Here is a 26084-nt window from a genome sequence, read left to right as displayed (position 1 = left end):
AATTTTTAATAGGGGACAATTTTTTTTCGAAAATAAAAAAAACTGGTTGTTGTTTATGCAAAAATGGAAACAAAATTATCAAATTTAAGTGCCAATTGATCGGGAACTTTATAACCAGATTCAGAGGGAATTTTATTTTAAATGTCAACTATTATTTGCATTGTCTTAGCAAAGTTACAGATCTTTTCAAGATCAAGAAAATAATAAAAATGTTTGATTTAAAACGCCAATCGATCGGGAATTTAATTAAAAGCCTTATAAGCTACGAGAACTCAAATTTGTATTTAATTATTATTTCCTTGCTTTGAACTGTAAGCTATATTTATTAAAAATAATCTTTATGCTCGTCTCACACCCAAATACCGTGAATCAAGTTGCAAAGGATCAGACTTCAGTAGGGCTTTATTTGAAACACGCAAATATTTAGGGGAACAACTTTTAATATTTAAATGAATAAAGAAATGCTTTCTTTGACTGATACGAAATTCTATGCATATATGCTCCATTTGCACATTTTTCTTAATGGGTCAGCGCCCCGCGGGGTCCCTTCCCGCCCATATAATGTCCTGCCAGTGACAGTTGTCAAGGGGCTGCCTGATTAAGAACTTAGTTAAATGGAAACACTGCTAAAAAAAAAACGCAGAATAACAACAACAAATGGAAGCGGAGCAAAGAGCAAAGAATTTAATTTGCACAAAATGGCACACACAGAGACAAAGAAAATATATATGTATGTGTATATGTATATGTATATAAATTTGAACGGGAACGGAAACGGAGGAAGGATGGGGAAAGTGTTCCTAAAAAGAGCAGCGAATTTCGCCTTTTGAGCTTGGCATCATATATCTTTCAGTCAACAGCAGGCAGTCCACAGTTGGTATGTCACACAAAAGGACAGCTCCTGCCCGCCCCAAAAACTTGAGGCTTGGGTCGCTCCCATCTCTCCGATTTGGAGTCCATCGTCGTCCTGCGACAGCGTTGCAATTAAATTAAGGCAACGCACAAAAGTATGCAATGCAAATGGCGCACACTGCGAAACGAGCTAAAAATTAAACAAAAAGTCCAATTTCAACAGGGAAAACAGGATACGGAGACGACAGGATGTTCCTGATTTAAACGCGTGTTTAAAACTCATTTCAAGGCTTACCTGGCTGCAAAATACTCTGCACTCTGGTGTTATCATTATTTAATGTGATTACTATCACGCCCTTAAGTAATTAAACTACCATTACAGTTTAGTTTTTTACATAAAAAAAAATGAATTAAAAGTGGAAGTAAAACATGGGTATTTGAATTCAACGTAACTAAATAAGATATGATTGGCTACATATTTTCGCTATTGCAATATATTAATTGTTGATATTCAACACAAAACTGTAAAATAAAGACGAACTTAAAAACCAAGGAACATTATAAATTTGCCACTATTCAGAAGCATTTTATTGCTTACTTTCGGGTTAGCCGAATAAAGTTTTTATATCTGATTTGTTTTTTTTTTTCGCTGCAAGTCAAACGGAATAAATATAAAATATTTTTACGGCTCACTCTAAAGGCCATAAAAAGATTTTCGAAATCTATAAAGATTTTAGAAACAGCCCCGCTAGAGGAAGACTAAGGACCAAGGAGTTAGGTCTTAAAAGGGGGCGTGATGGGGTCTGGCAAGTTAGAGTGAGTGGGTTGCACACGTGCAGACATAAAAGCGACCATACCTGAGCTACGTGCACTCAACACCTGCCCAAAGCCTCTTCAATCTGGCTGCTTCACCCCTCTGAAGACCCTCGGCCGCCGTCCCTGCCTCATCCCCTGCTCCTGCCCCTGCCCCTGCCCCTGCCACTCACCCTCTGAATTGGCGAGTGTGTGGCAATTGCAATTGAAAGTGATAATTTCATTGCATCATGCACAAAGGGAGGGAGAACTGGGAGGACTGGGTTAAGAGACGCAAGGCGAGAGATCCACCCGCATTCGGTTTCGCATCCCATCCCCGATTCAACCCCCACTCCGCTGTTATCAGGGCACGTCCATGGCCAGTTACACACACTCACACACTGAATTCACATGGCCAGACTTACAGGAACACTTACTTATATTGCTGCATGCTTACACTGCCAGAAATAATTAAACAGTAATTCAGAAATATTTCTATTAGGTGTAAATAGCAACCAAATGCTGTATCAATGTTGATTTATGGTCTCTTTAAAATATCAAAATGTATGAAGACATTTGCTTTGGAATGAATAATAAAAAACAAGCTAACGAATTAATTAAGTTGAAATTAGTTAGCAATGTGCTATTTTTCAACAATTAAACTAAATGTAAAAAAACTTACATTTTTAGCATAGGTTAAATTCTTATTCTTAAAGGTCTTTTGACGTTCATTTACTATTTTCCATTAATAGAAATATAATTTTGATTAATAGACAATGAGAATGATTTTTCTCAGCTACCCTACATTTCTAGGAATTATCAGTTTTCTTGCAGTGTACATGCATAGCGGGCATGACAGTTGAGCACAAATCAGGTTAAACACACGACAAGGAGTGGGCGGTGGATGTGGGAGCGTGGATTGAAGGGAAATGCAAACCAAAGCCAAACCAATTGGGTCATAATTGCTTTACGGGCGCCAAACGCAAATGAGTCGTAAGCAGAAGGATGCAGGACGAAGGACGAAGGACGAAGGACCCTGCTGCCAGGAGGAGCCTGGCATCTGGATCAGGACAAGATTGGGGGAGGATTTGAATCGAGAGAGAGTTAGTGGTTGGGCGACTTCGTCACGCTCCATGTGGAACGATTGTCGAGTGAGGGCAAACTCTGTCGATTTGTATTCAGACCCATTCAGACTTATCGGTCGGGCTATGTCCCCCGGATGATGGAGACCACACAAATCTAATTATCAATTGGCATAAGCACTGGGCCATTATCCAAGTGCAGTGTCTCAAGTGGGCGCATCGAGTATTAACGGAAATATAAATTGTACTAGTCAGTATAAACAAAAAAACTAAAACCTTAAAAATGAAAATTAACTTGAATATTTAATATTGGATTAAATATAATACATTTATATCTTTATACATTACCTATATATTACATTATAAAATAAGTATAAGAAAATAAATTTAAATATAAATTTGAATTGTTTAGTTATAAACTTATAATAAAATGCTGTCAGTATTGAATAATTAATAAAGTTCAAACTCTGTAAAAAACATTCTAGGCAAAAAAAACTGATGATTAATATGTACCGTCACCCAATTAAGCCTTTGCGCTATGTTTTATTAACCTAACTCCCTTGAAATTCTGCTCGTATTAATATTACGCCATTTTCCAGAGGCTCTTTAACCCACTCAGTGCAATTTTCGATACGTTAACCGCACTCATCATTAGTCCAACTGAGTTATTCATTCAAATCATTCATTCAGCGAGTGCAAATATTTGCAAGCTTTTATCGGGAGGGAAAGGGCAGAAAAAACAGGAGAAAAGAGGGAGAAGAAAGGGAGAAAAAAAGAGAAAAACACGGAAAACGGAAACAAATCAAAAAGGAAACAAGTAAAAATGATTGCGGCTCCTGTGGCGTCGTCATCGTTAATTTGTTATTTGATGTGCGCTCTAAGCACACATAACCGGAGTCCCAGCGCTTAAGTTCGCCCCCCCCCGCCCCCTCAAAAAACCCCCCTGCCGCAGCCACTGGGGCGCACTCAGTCATTCGCTGAAGCCAGTGACGAAGGACGAAGGACGACGAAAAACGTCAACGACGCACTTAATGAGCCCCGTGCGGCCAACATGTTAATCCATTCCGGACTGAACGAAGCACACTGCCAGAAATTCAGAGCAACCACAATAAAGTAAGAATATTTAAGAAAACTAACCCTCCTCCTAAAAAGTTTCGTTTTAAAAGCGCTTCAAATCGTAAAGTTACTATTCTTAAATTTAAAAGCTAGTAGAAAAATCTTTATGAATATCCCAAGCAATAATATCTTAATGCCAATTTGAAAACAGTACTTTTCCTGAGCAATTTTAAGAGTAATAAACCTCGTTGCTCAACAACAAAACAATGTATGAAAAATCATGGTCATGCGATACTTATGCTCTTGATTTTATCAGAACATTTTTTGCCAAGTGCATCGACTCCGGACTATGGACTCCGGATCCCGGACCAACGGACCTGGCTTCAGGCGTCGTCATTCAACACGATTGCCCCCATCAGCCACCCACACCACCCACCGGAAAAATCCCATCGCATTTGTTTCGTGAGCGCATACGAATGCATTTTTGTGTTTTAATTGCCCCCCGGCTGTGTTAAACCCCCGAGCGAATTTAGCAGCAGTTTTTTCCTACATTTTTCACGCTCATTTATCGGATGGTGACGTAGTGGTGGTGGTGGTGGTGGTGGTCTTGGTGTCGGTGGTGCATGGTGTTTGGTGGGTCAGAAGTGGAGGAGCATAAATCAAGAAGCTGACGAGGCGTCAATGGCAGGCGGCGACGTTCAGTCCAGTTGCCACTTCATAGCCGCTGGCTGCTTTTCCTTCGTTTTCTTTGACCTGCCAGCAATAAACCACCCATTATGCACCACCCACTTTTCTACTCCTGTTTACACTTGCAATAACTTAACGATGGAGAAAAGTCGCAAAAGGAAATTATAAATTAATAAGAGGCAAAAGTTCCGTTTTTGCAAGGGCTTGGCTATAATTGAGCACTTTTCTGTAACATTAATAAATCCCAAGGAATGGAAGCACACAAAAAAAATAAATAAAACCATTGCCTTAATTTGGAATTTATTTTTTCAACCATGAAATAAAAGTGGAAAAAATTTGTAAGCAAACTAAATGAATGTGCATGCAAATCAAATTAAAATGACTATTTTTTGTTAGAGAATATTATATATGGTTTTATTTTTTATTTATATATATTGTAACAACTTCATAAGAAGCAAGTCTAATGAACTCTGACAGCATTTGGGAATTTCAAAGCCTGACTTGAGATGCCTAAAAACTTTACACTGTTAATTTATAAAATAAGTTTGTGTTTAATGCAGTTATATTTATAGAGTATAGTCCCATGCCAAATATCTAAGCAAATTGTGGAGTATGTGAAATAAAAATTAGAAACATGAAAGTTTTTAAGTATAATTGAGTTGTTTTTTGCTGGGAGGCTAGAAAAAGTTATGTCCTGTGGGCGGTATGTGAGTGTTTCAGCAACAGAAACAGAAGCGTAAAAAGCTGAACTATTGCGACCAGGCCAACGATAACGGCGGCAGTAACACAGTGGGCCAAAACTGGCCACTGGCCAGTGGCTATGGGCCATCAGACATCGGGCATCAGACATCGTGTCCAATGGGGACTGGACGATACAGACTAGAGACTAGAAACTAGAGACTGGAGAGTAGAGACCAGGGGCCATGTCCACGATGTCGTTGTCGTTGTCGTCATGGCCCTGTTAGATCGCTCTTTGGGGTAAAATAAATTACCATAATTTAAGCGTAATTCAGTGCCAGTGGCAGCAAAAACTGTGGACCGTTTGGCGGGGGCGGTTCCCTTCGGCTGAAACAAGATCTGGAGTTATGGGTGGGCGGCCGACTTTGTCGTTATGTCGTCTTCTTGGCTAAGTGGACATGAAACATGCACGACCAGCCATGATTTGTTAGTGGCCATAAGTGCGAGTGTGTGCGGCTATTCCGCCATATATTGTTTTTCTATTTTTAGCCCTCCAGAAAGGGCATATGCAATTGGTCAATTGATTTATGCAGCATATACGTATAATCCAAGGGGATTCTTTGAAACTTTCAGCTCGCTCAATATTTTTCCCTTCCATACAGTCTTGACAAAAAAGGTAAAAGTTAAACTTAACTTAATTGAATAAGCTTTAATAATTGAATAATTAAAGCACTTTTCATCAGCATTTAAAATATTGATGTTCACTAAAAGTTTTTTCATACCAATTTCTAATTGCAGTAATGTGAAGATTCAAATACTTCTTAAAGTATATGTAAGAAAATAATCTTTAATAATAAAACTTAATGCCTATTTAATTATTTTTACAAAATAAACATAAACTATGTTTTAATTTTTTACAAGAAAATATAGAGGCCCATTTATAGACTACGAAAAACCCTAATTACAATGAACCATTTCGTTTATTGTCTCAGCACTTGAAGAATTTTTCGGAAAGCTGACCTGTCTTAATTATTTATTACAAGTAGCGAAAAACAAGTGAAATAATGTTGTGTGACAAGGAAATTAATTCACATCCATGCAGATTGTTATCATAAAATAACTGCCCATATATTAGAGCATTTTCTGGTCGTTTGTGTGAAAATCCCCATGGGATTTCGGCCAGGACAAATGTCCGAGCGTGTTTCAGTTAAGCTTTTTGATAAACTGCCCCCTGCCCTGGCTGTCTTTAGAGGTTCTCAAACGTTTACGGCTGCCATTTTTTGCTGTTTTCCTCCATTTTTCGGGGAACATAGGACCAGCAGACCGAAACCAGCCAGACAGCGGAAGGTGGGGGAAGGGGCCTTGACAATCGGTGGGGCTGTGGGGAAACCCGGACGAGTACAAGGCTAATAAAGTTCAATAGCCAAGGCGACGCCTGCTAAATGTGCGCACAGCTCATTTGATGCACATTATCGTGGGGTTCGGTTCGGTTTGCTTTTTTCCAACGACTTTTCATTTTGAATGTTTGCCAAAAAAAAAAATAAAAATAAAGAAAAGTAGATCGGAGGGTGCGGGGGAAAAGAGAAATGAAAACATTTACAGGGCAGAGCTCCCACTGACCTGTCCCCTCTTTATGGCCAAAGAAAATATGCTCATGTTGTTTTCGAGCGTCGGCGATGGCGCCTCCTGCAAATTGGTAGCCATGAATCGAGTCAAATGAATTGAAGGGAATTGCAAGGATTCAAAGGGTATCGATGAAGAACGGCAGAGAAGGGTTTCGAAGCGAAGGATATGGTGAGGGTATTATTGAATGGATGGGAAATGGAATGGAATCGACTACGAATCGAATTGAATCAAATGAAATGTAGCCGAATGAAAGAAAAACGAATGAATGAAGTACCGAAACGGGAAGATGCCTCTGGCCAGAAGGCCAATCATTCCGATGATGAGGCTGCTGATTATGATGGGGATGCTGACGAGGCCAATGATTTGGCCAGCTCTCAATGTATTGTGCTTGCAATAGAGCTCCATTGTGATAAGATTCGCAGCTCCATTGTTGGACAATTCATAAAAGTAAATACATATGTAAAAACAAAAGGGTTAAGAAGTGCAATTGCTAAGGGCACGGAGAAGCGTAAAATAAAAGACGAAAGAACATCCTTTTTGTAACTTTACTACATTTAAGATTATATTTTCACAAACAAAACCAATTATTGTTCATTTCTACAACAAAAATATTTGTCATTGCTGAGATGAATACTTCGTTAGCAAACATAATCGAACGAGTCATAACATATCATATCATATTATTCGTTATTTTTATCAAACTATTATTCTTATAAACAAACAAACAACAGGCCAGTCAAAACATAATTTATTTGAAAAAATAGTATTGTTGGCCCATGAGGGGATCGAACCCGCGACCTTCGCGTTATTAGCACGACGCTCTAACCAACTGAGCTAATGGGCCGCTGATCCACGACGGTCGAAAAGTCCATAAGTGCAAAGAGAGCGCCACATTCTAAATATAGAATCGTGGGGATCGCGGAGAGCTGAAGTCTTAAAGCTCTGCGATTTACAGTAATGACGTGGCACGAAAGCTCAATCCCCTCAGTAAAAAGAGAGAAAGGCAAGTAGAGGGGCCACGCGTTTGAGCGAGAGGGAAGACGAAGCCGGAAACATTCCTTTTCAGCTCGCGGCAGAAACAAAAGCAACAAAAACATAAAAAAAAAGAAAACACTAGAGTTTCCAAGTCATTTTGCACATTTCCTTGACATTTCATTTTTTATACACATTTTTCCGCCGTCTAGTTATTCTTTCTTTTTTTATTATTTTTTTTCCACATCTTTTTAGTTATTTGAGCACTCATTTCTTGCGTATGGAACGTGTTCTATTGTCGGTATTTGTGCTCATGAGCCAGAAAGAGGAAGAGGAAGCAGCTGCACCTTATTGTCCGCCCGTCAGTTCGTCACTCCGGCATTCCCGCATTTCCCCATTCACCCATTCCGGCATTCCGTTCCGTCAGTTGTTCATTAGAGCGTTGCTTAATTAGCGCCTCGCTTTGTTTTCGCACACACCACACAAAAATCCCCATTCTCCCTCTCTTTCTTATTCGGATTCTAGTTCGCCCCATCTCTTTCCATCTCCGGACATGCCATCTCGCTCTCACAATCGCACCCCACGTTTGGGTTATTCACATCTTGATCCGCTGAAAACCAAGTGACCGTGTGGCCTAATGGATAAGGCGTCGGACTTCGGATCCGAAGATTGCAGGTTCGAGTCCTGTCACGGTCGAAATAAATTAATTATTTTTTTTCATTTTTTGGGGCAAAAAAGACTTTAACTAGGGAATATAATTTTTCTATAGATGTCGCTAGGAGAGTACTAAGCACTAGGTACATGTACACGTAAGTACACACGTCGTTTTTAAACAAAATCAATGTAGATGTACTTAGTAAATAGTAGCTTAAGGACACATACGACGTTTACCCAGAGTATTATAACAAAAGCTCAAATTGCCAATGAATAACGTTGTCGAGCTAACTAAATTTGAATATGCATAGTAAGTAGTCATTTAAAGCTGCCACATGCCAAGTTTCATATCCGTAGCCTCTCGACCAACCAAGTTCCTTCAGCACAACCAACTAAAAACACAGAAATCCACTACAATGGCGGCATTTAAAAGCAAACCGGTGCACTTTCATTGAAGTTTCCACTCCAAGTGCCGGCGATCCGATCGGATCGGGCATCAATTTCGTGCTGTGCCTGACAGCGGCTGTCGCTTATAAATTGCAGAGCCCACAAAAACAGCAAGAACAACAGGGGCCATGGCCACTATGGCAACAACGGCGACAAGCGCTCTGACATTTAACATCCGGTTGAAATTGTTCAACGCATTTCCTGTGCCCTCTGGTGCCCGGAATCGCCCAGCACCGTCCATTGCCACCCAGGACCACCCAGGACCACCCACAATCGGGCATCCCAGAAGACAGGACGTTGGGTCCTCGACCAGCAATTAAACGCTTATCGAGAAGTTGGACAAAAAGTAAAAATGGTCGGGTGGGAGAAAGGAAGAGCATACAGACGACGACAATGAGCTGCCTTGCATATAATTGAGGTTATGGCCGACTACGGCCACCTTTGGCCCGAACTTTTCCGGCAGGAGAAAAACAGTTTTCGCTCTCGCAGGCGAAAAGTTTCGCCCGGCACACACAGAGCATAAGTTGAAATGTGTCCACCAGCTGGAACACCTGGATGTGCATATATAGTATGTATGTATATATGCGGCAAATAACTGCAGACAAAAGCCGAAGAAATTAATTAGGGTCTCCTTCGCCTATTCGTTCACCTTCACCTCCGAACTCGTGGCCATCATCACCATCATTATCGTCGCAGGCAACCTGCATCAAAACTAGCAAAACGGATGTCACCCGTAAACAAGCGATGGGACAAAGGCAGCCGAACTGGGAAAAAGGACAACGAGCAAGGACGAAACAGGAACGGACTGAAACTGAGACTGAGACTGAGACAGAGACTGCCACTCTGATAGTGAAAGGAGTCGGCAAACAAATCGAGTTGTTGGCATGGAAATTAATTGCTGCAAATTGAGTAATGGTGTTGGCCGCTGTCACGAGTGCTCCCCGTAAAAAAAATGGCAAAGACAAAACGGAGAGACGATTTCAAACTGCAATTATCCCTAACGATTCCTGTGAGCTTCGGGGGCTCCGAAAGTTATCCATCACGGATAGAGTTTACAAAATGTATTTCAAATTATTTATAAGTCAATAGTACGGCTGCAGCTTTAAAAGAAAATATGGTGTTCTTAAAATTTGTTTAGATAAATTTTAAAATGTTGTTGGCTTAAAATATAATATGTTAATACAAATATGTTGAAAAAACTTTCTAGTTTAACTGAAGTTGTAAAACTAATAAGACCAGAATATATTTGCGAAAGATACAAGCAATAAATTGAAACACCAAGTTAAAAATTATATGTCAATTTGCTAGCAAGTCAATAATAATAATAATAAATCAAAAAGTAATATATAATTTGGAAATAAAATATATATTTAAAAAAAAAACTTGATTTTAGGTTTAGCTAAAGTTGTGAAAAACAGTTTTTCCACATTTTTAAAATATTTCCTTATTATTTGTCATTTGAGTCTAGTTACTAAATCAAATTTTCCGAATCTAAAGTGATTTTCTGTTGTGGCAAATCAACAATGTGAATAAGGCACCCTCAGCTTTTTAAGATCTAACATTTCCAGAACTATATTGCGTTTATCCCGCACCTTTAGAGCAGACATCAAAGACGGCCGAATTTTCTGTGTCATCACATTTAAATATATGTGTACTTCGTTTCCCTAATCAAGTCAACCTGAAGGCCCTGCGAAGTTATGATTACGCATTTTTCGTCACTGCCTGCAAATGAAATGTTTTGTCAACTCTGAACTGCCAAAAACAGCGTCAAACGGCGGCGGGCAAACAGAGACAAACAAACAAACAAACGGGCGAACAAACGAACAAATAAGCAGACAAACAAACAAACGAACGAATGAACCAACATTGACGCAATTTCTGCTGCAATATGAAAAAGTTTTTCCTGCTCCTGCCACGCTTTTCCAGGCTTTTTTCCTTCTTCTCTCTCTTTCATTTTTTTGGTTTTTTTGTTTTTTGCTGTTATTGCTCTGAGCTTCAGTCGACGCTGTAATTTGCATTTGTAATCAAAAGTTGCATATAAACTTTGTTTTATGCTCATTTTCCTCGGCTAGTCACATGTGTGCGTGTGAGTGGGCCCCGTTGAAAGCCTCCTCCGGTTGCTAAGACATAAAAGGACACACAGCGCACAGGACGAACTCTCATCATAATTTTTCTAATTTCAAATTATTTCCATTAGTGGAGTGAAGCAGAGAAAAAAAAAACAAAATTATGACAGACGGGTTAGCTAGCTGTAACAAGACTTTTTAGGGAAAAATGACTACTCTAGGAAGCACTATATATCTCAATAATATCTGAATAATATCTAAATCGCAGCTCTTAACAAAAATTGCAATATGCATTGTTGTGTAATTTAACTCACTCTTAACTTAACTGATCTTAATTAAGCAGATGCTTTACGAGTATAAATAAATATTTTTATCAATCGTGTTAAATAAATAAGTATTAACTTCTCAATTCACCTCATATATTGACAGCATTTCTAAAAGAAAACAAAAACTTTTCATAAACGAAATTGAATTGAGAAATACACCATTAAATCGTTGTTTTATAAAGCACACCCAGTCTGCAGTTGTTTTCCGCCTCTTAAAATGTTCAATTAAATCCATAAAGGAAAATCACCGAAATTGAAAAGCTGAAAATTGCCATTTAATCAACTGATGCCCGTTTTTGACTCTATTGGTTGGGGTGAAGCGAAAATCAAATCAAATATTTACTTGCTGTTAAATTTATGACGAAACGCAAATCGCATAAAAAGGTTTTCCCTGCCTCGCTCCCACTGTGTGTTGCTATTTCGCTTGCTCCCACTGTTTCGTGGTCGCATAAAAAATGCGGCAAATATTTGCGTGCAGCTGCGACCCTTCAACCCTTCGAAAAACGTAACGGAACGAAACGAAACGGAAAGGAAAATGTCGACTGTGGGTGAATGAGTGAGTTTTCCCGAAGGACTTTAAGCCACTTTCCAGGGCGCCTTGGCCACGAGTAGGCCGAAAAAGCGATGCCAAGAGCCATTTAACTGCATTTATGCGGCTGGGAAGCCGGCGTATTTGATAGATAGATGAAGTCCAATTTTTCCGCTCTCCGGTCAATATTTAATTTGTCAAATTGAGATTTCACTGTCGGCGTGCAAAAAGTTTCCGGGGGGGCTTTATTTCCAGTTGCAGTCGCTTGCATTTAACAATTTGTTGATAAATTAGCTCCAGCCAAAGGCAAAGCCAAAGGCACAGCCAAAGTCGCTGACGGGAGGACAGTGGCTTAAAAAGTTGCTTCCCTTTTGCCCGGCTTTCCATATCCGACCTTAGCACGTGACATTTAATTTTTCGGACACACAAACATGGTGTGCCGTCCCGAGAATGAAGTTTTAATGCAGATTTATCACCCGAGCACCAAAGACAAAGGCGGATGACAAACACTTTCCGACCGAGCGGTGAGCTGGCTTCTTTGTCTTGTTGATAATGTCAACAAGTTTAGGGATAATTCTCTGCACCGAAAAAATTTAAATCTTCGAAGGATTTAGTTTTGAAAATATATTCAGGACATCATCATAGAGTAGATCTTAACTTAAATTGATCCAAACAAAAAGATATATTTGACCTATTCAAGATATTCAAAGATTTTAAATATTAACATCTCAAAAATATTTCGGATTTTTTATCAGAACATTTATATTTTTGTAAGATCCAAATAAGTTTAACTTTAAAAGCAAACTTTTAAAGTTAGTAAAATTTTAAATATAAACTAAATTATTTGCATTCGCTAAAAATATATTTTTGTATTTTATATTTAATTTTAAAGTTGGAAATCTGGTATTAAAGATATATTGTTTTCAAAGAATTTGCCATGAACTTTAATTTAAAAGTTGAGTACTTGTTTTTCATTTTAAACGATTTTGTAACTCATTTCCTTGGGCAAATTATTTGATAGATTTCAAAGTCGTCATCTTTAATTCTTGCCCAATCATGTTTAATTTTAATATTTCAAAGCATTTCCAGAGCAATTTTCAGGCAGTTGAGGGCAAACTCCTGGAAAAGCGTATCGCCTGCCCTGAAAATTCCGCACTTTTTGCTGACCGCAAGTTGACAGAGTTTTTGGTCCGTAGCCGGCAGCGGAGATTTAGTTAATTAAAATACAATAAAATATGCAAAAGTGCTGAAATACTTAGGCCATGGGAGGCCGCAAAAGCCACAAAATGCCCGGGGACCCACTCGCACTGGATCAACTTCACTCAACTCTTTGCCAGTTTTAAGTTTCTCGGCTACTTTTCGGGCCAAGTCAATAGCAGGGCCAACAAAGAAAGCGAGAGAGAAAGAGAGAGAGAGAGAAAGAGAGAGAGAGAGAGGGAGAGAGATATAGAGTGTGTGTGTGAGCCACATGGCGTATGCGTGATGTGAATTCATGGAGGGAGCAGGCGAAACAGCAGGAGCACTGCAATATTCAGCAACCAACTGCCACCAAGTGGCAACTCAATTAATCCGCCCATCCCGACCACGTTAAATGCATTTACATAGATTTATTTTTAAGCAGACAGCGGGCAGCGGACAGCGTTCAGCGGCCTTTAAAGGTCTGCTTAAATTTTGGATATTTTTGTAATTTTATTACCATCTGCTCGTTCACTTTTTTGGTCCCCCCAAGTGACGTCGGTTTACTACGAGCCCTTTCTCGATTTTTATTTCGGTGGCTTTTGAAAGCTTTTTGTGTTTTTTTTTGCTCTTTGCATCGAGCGGATTGCCAATTATGCAGAAGGCCGCTGAATAAATATGAAATGACATAAATGACCACACAACACAGCGGCATTGGTGGCGGCAACAAAAAAGTTTCAGTTTTCCAACATTTTCGGACCCTCGTCTAGGCGACCAACAATACAAATATAACGGACACAACAACATTGACAGGACAACAAAGCCAAGCGGTATAAATACCCTTAAAAAGGGGTGTGGCCAGGCGGCAATAAATTACATTTATGACTGACCAGGGTGCTTAAATATTAACATAGAATAAAATTATTTATTAATATTTCAGACGGGCAACGCAAGAAAAAAGGAGGAAAAATGAGAAAAAAGGAAATGAAAAGCAAAGAAATTGCTAACAATAAACAAAAAGAAAGAATTTTCTATTATTTGCTGGACCAGTTGAAAATAAAATGAGAAGTCTCCGAAAATGTGGCTTTAAGTTGAAAAAAGAGAACTAATGGAAAAGTGTTGTATAATATATTAACTATTCACATACAATTAATAAATATTAATTTCTTTGAATCACTTTGTTCCAAAGAAAGATTAAAACAACTTTCAATTTAAGAAAACATAAGAAAAAGTATTACAATTTAAGTCAAAAGTTAGTGTTATTGAAATTAGCTTTTGGTCACAATGAAAAATTGTAAGACATAAAAACGGAAGCTTACAAAAATTGACATGAAACCTTTTTTTAGGTTATTATATAGGATAATAATAAATCTCAGTTATAATTGTTGATTATATAAATACCACATTTTCCTGTTTTCAGTCCATCTGCTAATAGCTTCCACTTTCGGCTCGCCTTTCCTTTGCCTTGGCTAATTCACTTGGAAACTCACTAATAACTTGATTCAATTTACATTTAGTCCATAAAAAGCGGAATTGACCCAACCCCCACGCCGATTCTCTTGCAATTGCGATTACTTTTGGAAAAAAAAAATACAAGAAAAAAGGCGAGGAGGCCAAAGAAGAGCGGAAATCGACACAAAACGTAGCGACTTCAATGCAGACGAAGGGGAAAAAAGAAGCCCCGCTTCCGGGATTTTGCTTTCCGGACACACAGGACACGGACAAGGAGACGGGTACGGGTACGGATACGGATACGGACTCGGACGATGTCCGGACAAGATGGGGCAATTATTGTAAGCGGCTTTCATCGTGCGATGATTACACTTACAACAGAAACGGGGCGCGCGAACTGAAGCGGCATTGAGGAAGCACAAAAAAAAAAAAAAACAAAACAAAAAACAAGATATAGCCACATAAAAATAATATTAGAAGGCGGCCCGACGGCCAAGAAAACATTTCTAAGAACGCATCTGCTGGCGCTTTCAGCCATGTTTGTTGGCCTAATTAGTGGCAGTGCATTTTTATAGCATAATTTTCGGCGTTGTAAGCGTTTTTGGTCCCCAACGCGCCCGCCATCCAAATTGTACAACATGGAAATATTACATTAAAATTTATAAAACTGCAGGAGGGCACAAGCCAAAAACAAAAAAAACAAAAAACAAAAAAAGAATAAAGGCCAAGCACCAGAACCAGAAAAACACTGGGAACATGGACTTGGCTACATTACACACAGCGGGTGGCAAAACGAAAGCGGTGCGAAATGGAGCAAAAATGGGGAATGCGGTCTGGAATTGAGGCATCTGAGGGATCTGCCAACGGGGGCAATTAGTGGCCAGTTTTACCCCAACCCAACCCCTCACAGACCGACCGGCAAATCCCCGGCTAACCATTTTCCATCCTTCGCCTGGGAAACTCACCTGCAACGAGATAAGAAGAGATAAAGAGTTGAATTAATAAATAGTCCAGCGAATGAATGGGAATTACTTAGTCAAATGCAAAGCCAGTTGAGGTGTAATTATAAAAATGCTTAAGGCACAAAAGCTGAAGCAGCACAGATGAGAATGATGCTTAAAATATTAAATACATTGGGCGAGAGCTTAGGAAAAATCGGTCTAGCTCTAAGATTGATTAGCTATGAGCTAAGATAATTATTAATTAAATAGAAAAACTTCCATTTAAATACATAACATATATCTAAATATCTTGAATAATTTAAAACTTTTTAAGTGTTTATTTACCAATTTTATTGCAATTTTAAAAGGCTTTAGATATTATTATTAAAACTTTGAAAAATGTAGTAAACAAATTGAGATAAAAAAGAACTTATTAACTTATAAACAAGACAGTTAACTTATTAACAGACTAATAGGCATTAATTAAAGCCGTCTGAAAATGCTTAGAAAGTTGCAATCACGGCACTTTGTACATATAATTTTGTATGTATGCCAGCAGTTACGAACTCCTAATGAAACCCCCTCAAAGTCTGCTATCGAGAGCCTCCAGACCGGCAGTGCCGACCTTTGAGCAAAACTGATAAATGAAATAATAATTTCCATTCGATGAAAGTTTGTCTGCTGCTCAAAGGACTTTTAGCTAGCAACTTGCAACTTGCAACTTGCCACTTGCAACTCGCTGCTTGGGTCCTCGTAAATTTATGAACTTTATGGCCGGCAACTTCAGAGCAGAGGCCGCCAGTCGACGGTCGACGGTCGAGGGTCGTTAGTCGACAGTCGGCAGTCAATATCTTGTGCATTTCAATAGTTCATATATTTCGGTGGTTACCCTTGTTGTGCACACCCCATTCCCCATTTCGCAATCCGAATTCCACCATCCGCATTCCCAGGAATCCACCCATTGCTGGCTGCAATAAAAATGCATTTCATGCTCGAAACATGACTTGGCTCAATTTATTTTACTTTGCCGCATTTAACGACTTCACACAGGCGCCACCAGACTTGGCCTAAGCCCGACACTGCCCGAATATATATAATTTCTTATAAATTAAAAAGCGCATCAATTCTTACCATAATCTCACAAAAATAATGACCAAAATATATATATATATCTTATTTTTAATTGCACTTTGTAAACAACTTATTTTGGGAACTATAACCTGTTCAAGAAAACTTTAGAGCTTAAAAAGCATCAATAATTAACCGAGAAAACTATACAATATTTCAAAATTCAGGGACTACAAAAAAGAATTCAAAATTAAATTTAAAAAAAGTGAAAAGTAGCTTTATAACAAGTATTGAACATTAATTGAATAAAATATTTTTAGGTATTCGGAAGTACATTTTGGGGGAACAGTGCACATCCACTTGCAACTTGTATGGACTTTCTTGCAGTGTAGTCACAGTTGAATTTGGCAACTCCATCTATCTGTGTCTGCCTGCCGCCGACCCTTAACCCCCCAGCGCTCCCCAGTACCCCCTTAACCCCCTGCCCACACATGGGCGCCGTCGTACATGGCCGGTGTAATGGTGTTAGACCACAATGAGCTCAATTTACGCCAATGATTGGCGGTGCTTGGCAAAGGCGGAAGCGGCGGACTCACACAGACAGAGATTTTCAGGGGCGGTGCCTGGAGCAAGGGGCATGCAAAAATAAAAGGGGCATGGTCTGGCGGTTTCTCCTCCGTTTCGGCCGACAAAGTTTCTTGTTTGCATTTGCCTATCGTCTGGTACTCTGGTTCCAGGATCCAGGATCCGGGACTCGGGAATCGGGACTAGGTACTAGAGTGTATTCGGGAAAGCAGACGTTAAACATCGCGTGCAGACATTGCCAATGTTTGCCACGCCCCCTTGGCGCTGCCAGCCGCCCCCGCTGCCAGACACGAGAATTTTTGCCACTGCACACGAAAAATGTTCGACAGTCGTGGAAAAAGCGAGAAACACAAGTTGAAGTTGAAGACCAACATACCAAAAAAAAAAAAAAACTAAATATATAAGAAAAAAATTGCGAAAAAAAAATCAACTGCAAGGGGATTCCCAGCTACCAAGTTGTCATGTCCCAGACACAGGGGCGTCGTGCGGCTGGGGGCTACAGACTGAGACTGCATTTTTCGGGCGAGCTTGATCAATAACTTGGGATAACACAAACAAAAAAAAGAAGAAGACAAAATTAAGAAAACAGTATGGCACTTTCTGGGATTTCCTGGCTTAAACTTCCCGTGGGGCTAACACTTCCCCCTGGGCTAAGACCCTGCTTGGCTAGACAAGTTTACTTGTTACACGTAACCAGAGACAGGCAATTTTTGGTTCCCGAAAAAAAACTAAGACCCCAACCAAAACATCGACATTTGTTTTGGATTTGTTTCACCTTTCGCGGGCAGATAGAACAAAAAGAAAAATTAGCAGACAGTTTGACTTATAATTAGCCCATGTTTTCATGGCATTTCCCGAGCAACATGGGTTTACTCGGAGAAATATTGTGCATATATAATATGAGAAAAAAATAAGGTATCTTTCAGTGCAAACTATTTATAAATATACCAATTTAAGTGACTTTAACATATTATAACAACATTAAAGTCAAGTAACTTCTCAGTCGCTTTTAAGCCCCTAACTATTTATATAAAAATCCAATTTCATGACCCAACTTAGAGTAACAGAGAAGTTAACAAGTCATTCTACCGACTCTAAAAAAATAAGCCACCTGGTAAGACAACATAGAGACAGAAGCACCCACATATATTCCCTATATGAACGGCAAGCGAGGCAGTAATCAAAAGAAAAGCCAGTTGCTAACACCATTTGCCATTGGCCCATTATGATAATCATTTTGAAAGGCTTTCCGCAAGAGTTTTTGAACAACAAAGGCGATTTAAATTACGCCCGCTAAGCGGTTTATGCAGTCACCAGCAACAACAATACCAAAGACCAGAACAAGAAACATCCGCAGTGAGTCAAAGTTAACAAGCAAACAAGAAAGTCGACCGGCTTTTCCCCACGAAACTCGGTGTATGCCCTTCGGGCTGCGAGAAAAACGCTTGCCGGAAAACTCCTTAGAATTTTCTTTTTTTTGAGTAATTTCATGACGAACAAATTAAGGTTGGGTAACGAGACTGCTTCCAACGTTTAAATGAGTTGCTTCATAAAACCCTTTGCCATACTGGCAACCACATAACTGTATATATATAGATAAGACTCAACAAATATAAACTCGCGCCTTAAACTCGGTCTTGGTCTTAATATTAATATAATATTATTAATGTAACCCAAGAAATTTTTAATAAGAAACGGAAAATGTATAAATAAGAACTTCCCACAAATTAAAACGACTAAATTGCTTGCCAAAGCACTTGGAAAAACAGAACTTTTACTTGAACTTCTTTTGCTTTCCAAAACACTTTCCAACACTGTCAAAAACATTGCTGTGTTAATAGCAAACAGAATCATTAAGTGAACAAGCAGACTCAAAATTCAACATAAGCAGTGAAAAAAGGCATGGAAGCTGCTGGGGGGTTTTTCGAGGGGGTGGGCGGGGGTGTGGGTAAATGACAAGCCTCCATCTCTTGAGAGCAAAAGGGGCGGTGGCTGGAAGAAGGCGGGGCGGTGGTTGGTGGTTGGCTGGCAACTCATCAGCAGCCAAGCATCGCATTTTGAGATAAAACATAAAGAGCGCACCTAATGCGTGAGTGTGAGTGTGTGTGTGTGTGTGTGTGTGTGGAGGTCTATGAGTGTGCGAATGTGTGGGTGCCCGTACCGATGTTAAGTGTGTGCTTGTATACAGCTGCGGTCAAGAAAATAGCAATTAGCTAAGTGCACAGCAATTAATTAAGGCAGGTAAACCTACATGGAAACAAAATTCAAAGAAATAAATTACAAAAGTTGTAATGTACATACAAGTTTTTATAGTTTCTAAGCAAATTAAATAAAATATTATATTAATTAACTTTTCTTACATTATATTACATTTTATTAACTTATAACTAGTGCTGTTTTTATAAAATGCTCGTCACAAAAAAATAGTTTTAGATGCGGAATATAACTTACAGATCCTTTTATTGGTCTAGAAACAATTTTTAAAATATGTTTTTTAATGATGTTATATATTTATAATAAAAGATAAGAAGCTTTAGTCCTTCTTTAATTTCTCAAAAAAAAATATGATTTGTATTTATGAGCAAATAATATGTATTATATACTTGTAAAATGGGAAAGCTTTTTCAAAATAAATGTATTATTAAAGCCTACTTATTAATTCATATCCCAATTAAAATATTACAAAAGAAGGGTTTTAAAACGTGCTATATTTTGCGAAACGCGGCTTATTAGCTCTTCTCTTTATAATTAATATTTGCTTTGCATATTGATATTGATCCCCTATTTTTTGTAACGCCACTGTGTGTGAGTGCGTGTGATTTGTTTGTGCTGTTGACTTTGGATAATGTCGTTTGTTGGCTGCCATCGCCAACCGCTTTTGTTTGTCTGCATGTTTGTTTGTCTCGGGCGTGTGTATGGGTGTATATTTGTCTGTTTGTTTGACTGATTGTCTGTCATTTTGTCTGATTGTGCGCCTATTAGTACACAAATGAATGAATAAGTGCGCACACACACCGCACCCGCAACCACCATGCTCCATCCTTCATCCTTCATCCTCCACCCAAACCCAGCCCATACCCATATATGGTATACCCAAACCCATCCTCATTTCATTTTCATTTTCGTTGATTGAATGGCCCTAAGCTCCCCATTTACCACCCTGTCTATTGGCCTGCTGGATTATTTGTGCTTTAAGCCTTTAAGTCTTTGCTAGACAATTTGCTGCCAATCTGGCAAACAAAAAAGGGTGCAAAAAAACCTTAACGGAGCGTGTGTGCTATAATTGTTGTAATGCGATTTCGTCACCTCATCGTCGGCTTTCCCACGCCCCCCTCTCGCTTTCCCGATTACCCGGTATACCACTTTTCATTCATTCATTCATTCATTCCTTTTGTCGGCGGCTTTTGATTAGCTTTTCTGTGTGTTTGTGCGGTGCAATCGAAGTTTGAAGCTCTTGGTCAATTTGATTTGCCTAATTGGCCAAAGCATTGGATTGGAAACTGGTTGAGGGATTAATCAAAGCGTTGCAAATTTAATTTATTTGTTTTGGTATCCCGACGATATAACACTAAGTCTTTTTAGATTCATCGGTCACTTTGTGATTGTTACTTAAATACTTAAATACTTTGTGATTCGAACAATAAAAAAATAAATAAAATAGTAGGGTTAAAAGAAAACTATTCTCGTCCATTTCACAGTATATATCAATCTTCTAGGGATATATTTTTGACTAAAAGGCAATTGCTTAGAATAAAATAATAAAACAACAATAAGAAAAATTGAATAATTTTACAAAGTGGTAAAATATATTTCCTTTACTGTATAGTAAAGTTGTTTCAATACAAGGAAAACTAAATTTAAAAAACTTGTAGTTATATTTTAAATTTAAATCAAAATTGAATAGTTTCATAAAATATGAAGAAAATGATTAATATATATGATATGTAAACAAACCAATCCTAAAAGCATTATACATTATATTTTGAATTTAAGTCATGATTGGATCAAAATTCATTTAATAGTTTATTTATATAAATTCTAGAGTCAATTTGATTTGTAAATAAAGAGAAGCTAAAAAAATAGAACATTTAATTTGTATGCTGGCAATCTCACAATTTGTTTCCTAATCAGAAGTCATCCTTAGACAGTCCGCGCTTATTTTTACGGCAATTTCTCACTTGAGCTCATTAAATAAAATGTGCGGTGATGGGGTTTCATTTTTGTTACAGGGAAGGGGGGACTACCCACCCATGCTATTAACACTTAGTTACAACATGTACAGCAATTGGGAATTTAGCTCGACCACTTGAGCCACTTAGATGTTCGTGAAAACAAACAAATTGAGTGAACTCGGCTGGCGTTTGTCTACAGCTGCGGTACTGTTACACTATATATACATACAAGTACTTGTGTTTATAGCTGGGTATGTGTAACACACAATTTAGTTATTTGGCCCTAATGATGCGCATAAATTTGTCAGGGTCAGGAGAGTTGGCAACTCAGAGCTGGGCAGCATATTTTAGCATCACAACAACCCAGTATCCCAGTATTTCAGCCACCCAGCATCATAAACACAGTGCGCGCAAATTGTTAATTGACACATTGCTACACTCAAGTGGTCCCCTAATGGTCCGTGCTTTCGGGCAGAGAATTCGGAGTGGCTTTCGGCATTTTCAGTTGGCTTTCAATTAGTTTCGGAGGCTGAGGAAATTGGCAAAAATCAAAGCCAAAATGATATGGTCGATATATGGTGCTTAAGCTGAAACATCAATCAATCGCATTGAGTGGTTGTAGCAAACAAGTTTCTGACTTTTATTAGGGGATAACATTTAATTTGAACGAATGGATTTTGATAGAAAGTTAATACAACTAATTAAACAGAAATAAATCTTAAAGAATTAAAAACATATAGGAGAAAATGGAATTCCTTCAAAAAAATTAGCGGCACAAATATTTAAACAGATTCAATTGTTACCAACTCTTGTATATTTGACGCAGTTCAATACATCTTAAACAAAAATAAATCAACCATTTGTTAAGTCAATTAGTCATGCTATTCTTCTTAGCCTAACAAACCATATCCACTTGCTCAGTACTAAGACCTTCTTATAATATCAATAAAGATAATAGGCTATGATATATTTTAAGCCACAAACACAATCATTTTAATTGAATTATTCGCTGGCCAAACATTTCGATCCCGGCCTAATCGCTTACTGTGGGCAATTCATTAGGAAAATCTCCCAGTTTAAATTAAATCAAATAATTGTTCGCCGACAATAGGCATCGCCATCCTTGGACCACTTGAACTGCTCTCAAAGACGCTGCCATTCTCGTCCAACGTTGCTCATTTCGAATTCATTGAATTTAGCGATAATTTGATTAGGCCACGCCTCCGACAATGGCTTAGAGAAATTTGTGGGCTGGGCTTGGGGTTTGTCATTTGAGAAATGCCTTTCTGACAGAAATTGCAATTGCATAAGTTGCAATGCGAAACTCGGAATTTACATTTAAATGCTTGACATGGCACTGTACCATTTATCACAAGTATGTATGGTAAATCAAATAAATTAGTTAAATATTATGTTATCCAATTACAAGGGGGGCGGGGGAGGGGAATGGACGAAAAGTGCGGAGCAGACATTCTGTCAGCATAAATTGCCAAGTCGCCGCATTTGATATGACAACAATATAAAGCCAAGAGAGCCAGACTGGCATTCAAATTACGACAAACTAAAGCCTGGGAAATTGTCAGCGACACTCGCTGGCTTTTCCCAACCACCCACCCCCCAACCCCATAACCTCTCAAAATCCACAGCCCACAGTAAGTTAGCCCCACAAGTTGGCAGTTCAAAATGCTAATCACCACATGACATTCATTGTCTGTGAAACAATTGGACTTCTAACTAACACGCCCGCCATCATTATGAACCGCATTATGTGCCCGCTAATTCCGTGCCCTTCAAGGGGGTGTTTCGAGAAGTTTGGGGGTGTTTGGAGGTGTGTGGGGGCGCCAATGGGTTAAGCAGCCCGTCAATATCAGGCTGCGCAAATTGCAGCCCATCAATCTGAAACAGATTCCAATTTGACCCGCTGGAATCCAATTACCCACGACCCCGCAGCAGTTTAATGGTTAAGTAATGAAAAACTTCCTGGCGCAACGACCGACAAAATGAATTCTATGATTTATTTTTAAACAATTAGGAAATCATGGTTTCGTTAAATTATGTGCTAGCATATACGATTTAAAAATTAATAAATAGACAATTGGAATGACTTTAAGTAATTATATCTCATATTAGCTCTTTCAAATGTAAAACATAAAATATAAAATCAAAGATCCTGTCACGTACTACAAACTATCAAACAAAAATTAAAGACTTTAGCAATGTCTAATTCACAAAGAAAATGTTTTATCCAAAATTGAAAAGTTAAGCAGGGTAACAAATGTTAAAATAAGTAAAGCATCAGTAGAAACACGCTGTAAAATCAAATTATTCTACGTAATTAAACAGAGGAGACGTTCACAAAACACAAATTAAATCAACGATGTGAAAATTGTTCAATCAATTGACGCATTTAAATACAGTCAAACTTGACTAAACATTGTCCAATTCGAATTCAATTGATTGGAAATAATGCTTGACAACATGGCTATTTATGCAAGTATAAAATGACAAGCATCCATTGTCAGCTTTATTATACTACTGTTAAGGAATTTTATATATTATATTTGAAAAAAAAATCCAAATTTTTCTCGGTTCAAGAGGATGTTTTATTATTCCCTAGTTAATACAAAAATAATGAAAAAAAAATGGTTACATTTTTTGAAAAGCATCGTATTAAAAAAGGCTTCCCAGCTATTACTAAAAAAATAAACAAATGTTAAAAAAAATATGCTATTTAATGTTCTACATACTAACAAAACAAGAAATATGTAAAAACTTGTTGTGCAATTTTCAAACTTGAACTAAAGCCTTGGCAAAAAATGTCTAAGAAATTGAGAGCACTTTAGAAACGTTTAAAACTTGCCATAACCACAAGTCAAGGCTTATGATTGTCAAGATATTATGAAGGAAATTGCTGAAGAGTCTCTTATCAAACGAGACCGCACTTTGCATCCATTAATCCAATACAATCTTCGAAATTCCTAATCGCAAAATATAAAAATTAAGTGCAGACCGCAGGCCGAAATGCAATTATTTTTGTCGTCCGTCCCAAGCCCGCTGTCGGTATTTGCATATTGTCAACATAATTAAACAGGCTTTTGACTTGTGGTTACACGCCCACTCGAACACACACGTGCACACGCTGCGTATGAATATGTATGATTATGTACGAACACCCACTCGTTCATTCAGAAAACATTCAGTCGAGTGTCCTTGACTGAGGCTGCTGAATACTAAATACTGCATACCGAGTGCACAACACTGAATCCTTCAAGCTGCAAATGCAAAATTGTTTTTGGCAAAGTGCACAATGCACTTGACGACTGTCAAAACGGACATGAGACGGGCGAAGGGGGTGAGGTGAAGCGGCGGTTGTCCTGTCCATGTCCTTGTTATTTATGTAAAATGTTGCACAACATTTATTGTCCACCACCCACACAAATAAAATTGTCCTTAACTGAAAGAAAATGAGGACAATTGCAGCAACTTTTCCGGCAATTTTATATATTGAAACAATGCCGTCGTCCTTGCTGCTTGGGTCAGCAATAAAAATTTGTCCTGCGGTAAATGAAATGGATAGCAATTGCGATTGCGATAACTGGCTGCCCAATGGTCAAGCCAGCAAGCGCGAATCTTCCCATCGACCACCATTCAGCCATATAGCCATATATAGCCCCTCGCAAAAATCACGATAAAAAAAAAATAAGGAGGGAAATTGGCAAAAACAATACAACTTATAGCCGGGTCGAGGTCACCACGGACTGGTGTCCTCTTTCCGTTCTTGCCTACCCTGTAATCGCAGTCCTTGTGAGGTCCTTTTCGTGCGTGTCATTATTTATGAACTCTCAGATATCCAATGTCTTAAGTCACATTCAAATAATTTTAGGGCAATCATAACAGAAGAAAACTGCGTTCAATTGCCCTTTTATCGATGCAATGCACTTCAACATTCATCTAGAAAATGTCTTAGTTATCTAGAAATAGTTATAAACACGCCACTACTACTCTGGTAAAGTACTAAAAATGTCTTTATTGGCCTTAAAAATCGCCATTTAAAATCTCTTGAAAAATGTCAATCTTTAAGTCAATTGTTTGTAGTGTTTTTAATATTTTATGTTAGTTTATTTAATAATTCGAATTAATTATAATTTTTTATAGAGTAACACTCCATTCCCTCTAGTATACTAGACTACTGGGTATCGCCTCGTTCACTTCATTTTGAGTGGTCACTCTTTTGTGTGTGGGATCAGTATCAGTTGTTTTTGTCTAAAAGGCGATTTCGGTTTCAGTTTGCAACTTGTTGGCATTGCTTTTCGATTTCTGCACTTGTCGGTAAAAAGGGCTTTGTTTTTTAATATTGCACTTTTGTTGCGAGTATGTTGTACTTCTTCTTTTAGTTTTTTGGGAAAAGTTTATCTGGCTTCGATTACTAGGTCAATTGGTTGGGTGGAGGCCCACTGTGGGGACAGGGGTTTGCCTAATTAACAAAGTCCTGAAAAGGAAAGTTAAGCACACCCCAACAGGATATGGCTATCCCTTTTGCTCGCTATCTCTGTCTCTGTCGCTGATTTGTTCAACTGAACTTTGACCCGTGCATTGACATCGTTTTTGCGTAAACTACAGAACTGTGTCAGGTAATTGCGTTCAATAAGCAGGTCGAATTGGGAACTGGGACTCAGAAAGAGACGGTGAGATGTGGCTAGAAGGAGAGGGAGGGATATATAGAGGTATATGTAAAGAGGAGAAGCCAAGAGAGAGAGACAGACACACATGGCCGTCGAGTGTCACTTGCATCCTGCATAATTGGTTTATCAATTGCTGTTGGCCCATTCAAATAACCAACTTGCATTTGTGCGTTTAACTCTAAGCATGTCAGCTAACCCCATTTCCGTGTGCCCCCCACTTTGCAGCCCCCATTCCGGCGCC

At 38.6% G+C, this 26084-nt stretch overlaps 1 protein-coding gene and 2 non-coding genes across 5 annotated transcripts in view; 1 reads left to right on the top strand and 2 right to left on the bottom strand.

Annotated features, from left to right (window-relative positions):
- Window positions 1–26084, bottom strand: part of LOC128260962 (uncharacterized) — an 83688-nt gene that overhangs the window by 20519 nt on the left and 37085 nt on the right. The gene's annotated exons all lie outside the window — the stretch shown is intronic.
- Trnai-aau (transfer RNA isoleucine (anticodon AAU)) lies at window positions 7544–7617 on the bottom strand. Its single transcript has one exon. It is a non-coding gene; the product is annotated as a tRNA-Ile (tRNA).
- On the top strand, window positions 8369–8441 carry Trnar-ucg (transfer RNA arginine (anticodon UCG)). Its single transcript has one exon. It is a non-coding gene; the product is annotated as a tRNA-Arg (tRNA).

The sequence above is a fragment of the Drosophila gunungcola genome (assembly GCF_025200985.1).
Source record: "Drosophila gunungcola strain Sukarami chromosome X unlocalized genomic scaffold, Dgunungcola_SK_2 000046F, whole genome shotgun sequence".
In the NCBI taxonomy this organism is placed as follows: domain Eukaryota; kingdom Metazoa; phylum Arthropoda; class Insecta; order Diptera; family Drosophilidae; genus Drosophila; species Drosophila gunungcola.
Note: the sequence above shows the minus strand (reverse complement) of the source record. Positions and strands in the feature narration are given on the sequence as shown.